This window comes from Octopus bimaculoides, chromosome 14, assembly GCF_001194135.2.
Source record: "Octopus bimaculoides isolate UCB-OBI-ISO-001 chromosome 14, ASM119413v2, whole genome shotgun sequence".
Classification (NCBI taxonomy): Eukaryota; Metazoa; Mollusca; class Cephalopoda; order Octopoda; family Octopodidae; genus Octopus; species Octopus bimaculoides.
The window spans coordinates 32039820-32041907 of record NC_068994.1 but is presented as its reverse complement, the minus strand read 5'-3'; the positions used below and the strand labels follow the sequence as shown (position 1 = coordinate 32041907).

The window sequence follows — 2088 nt, the reverse complement described above, 5'->3', positions numbered from 1 at the left end:
TGTGTGTGTGTGTGTGTGTGTGTGTGTGTGTGTGTGTGTGTGTGTGTGCGCGCGCGCGCGTATATGTACGTATGTTACCGTACATCAGTTACAGATGCCTGTAACTGACGTGTCTTCAGTTTGTATACGTTTGTAAAGCCCCCCATCAGGTCAAAAATTATATAGCATGGAGCAACAAACAAATAAGAGAAAAGTATGGAACAACAAATATGCATCTTAGATCACATAGAACGGTGATGTTGGTGGTTCCGTAGAAGTATTCTCTATTTAGCCAACCGACTAGGATGAAAACAAAGTTGATTTAGACGAAATCTGAACTCAGAACGCAATCATTAAAGCAAGCAAGTTATTGTATCCGATGCTGTAACAACTCTACCAAATTGCCAAGTATGAAATTATAAAAGAACAAACAGGTTGAAAAGAATGAAACGGCACAAATGTAGAAAAGTATGGTATGACACATTTGGAGAAAAGTATCGAACAACAAACAGGTAGAAAAGTAAGGGGCAAGAAGCATATATTAATGTATGAAACAATAAATATGAAAGTATGGAACATCAAACAAGTATATTATATGTATAGAGTTATATATGTATTATATTATATGTATGGAGTTATAGAACAACAAATATTTACAAGAGTACGGAATAGCAAATATAAAGTTATGGAAGAACAAACAAGTATAAGGTGTAGAACAACAGAAACGACAGTATGGAATAAAAAATAAAAATACAAAGGCCTGAAACAAACATATATAAGTACAGATATATTGAGAGAGCAACAAACAGGTATAAATGTATGGAACAACAGACGGGTATAGAACTATTAAAGTATGGTAATCAGGAAAAGAAAACCTGTAAGTGTGTTAAGAGTGTGTGGAATGAATTCAAGAAGGTTGCTACTTACTTTTCACAAGTTAAATCCATTCCGTCTTGTAACTTTGGTTCTACGTGTGTATACACCGTATATAAAAGCACACGAGGATGTATATAGAAATTAGTGTGCATATGTGCGTGTCTGTGTGTGTGTATGTGTCTGTATTGAATATACTTGTTTGTAAGTTTGTGTTGTTTTTTTTTTGTTTTGTGTTACTTTTTTTTTCTTTCTTTCTTATAAGTGTATAAACGGCAAAATGACTGTGTATATATACGCGTGTATATGTGTGTAGGTGAAAGTATGAATGCGTGTATGTATGTGTATTTTATTTGTTTGTGTTTTGTTATGGGTGCTTTGCTGGGGGTTTTTTTTCTTACTTTTTAATGCTTTTTAAGGGTTTGAAGTTTTTCAAAGTGATTTTGTCTGTGTTGCGTTTATCTGTATGTGTGTGTGCGTGCGTGTGAAGGAGAAAGATGTTTGCTTTTGTAAGATGTGTATGTGTGTTGACGTTTGCGTATGTTTATGTGACGAGATATGTGAAAGTGAAAGTGAAAGTAGGTATGTATTTGGTATTGTATGAATGTATATAAGTATTCATGTACGTACGTATGTATATATGTATGTACGTATGTGTGCCGTATATAAATACATATATATGTTTATGTATATGTACGTGTGGGTGCGTGCCTGAGGAAGATGTAAAAGTAGTGGAATGAATGAATATAAAAAAAGGAAAGCGATTGAGAGAATGAGAACCTGTCAAAACATTTCAATGTGTATACACATATTTGTGTATATTTATGCGTGTATATACATATATATTTTTTTATGTGTGTATATATCGTGGGGTGGTGTTAGGTATTTCGCGAACCAACTTCTCTTTGAACACGTCTGTTGAATGCATGTGCGCGCTTGCGTGCATATGTATAAACAAACGCGTGTGTAGTGTATGTATATATTTGTATATATATATTTGTATATATAGTATTACATATAATGTATAAATATGTAATAGTAGTTATACTATTAAAAATATATACATATAAATTATGATATACAATACAGATAAATCAGAGTAAAATATATATATATATAATGTGTGGTTATATTGATGGTATAACGATGTGATATATGTGCGCTTGTTTGCGTGTATGTGTGTGCATATATATATATATATATATAGAGAGAGAGAGAGAGAGAGAGAGAGAGAGA

General features: G+C 32.7%; 1 protein-coding gene across 5 annotated transcripts in view; it reads right to left on the bottom strand.

Annotated features, from left to right (window-relative positions):
* Positions 1 to 2030, bottom strand: part of LOC106874068 (protocadherin gamma-A4) — a 178262-nt gene extending 176232 nt beyond the window's left edge. For all 5 annotated transcript variants that reach the window (XR_008265490.1, XM_014921648.2, XM_014921650.2 and 2 more), the window contains exon 1: positions 907 to 2030. The gene's annotated coding sequence lies outside the window, so the exon portion shown is untranslated. The remainder of the gene's footprint in view (positions 1 to 906) is intronic.
* Between the last annotated feature and the right edge of the window lie 58 nt (positions 2031 to 2088).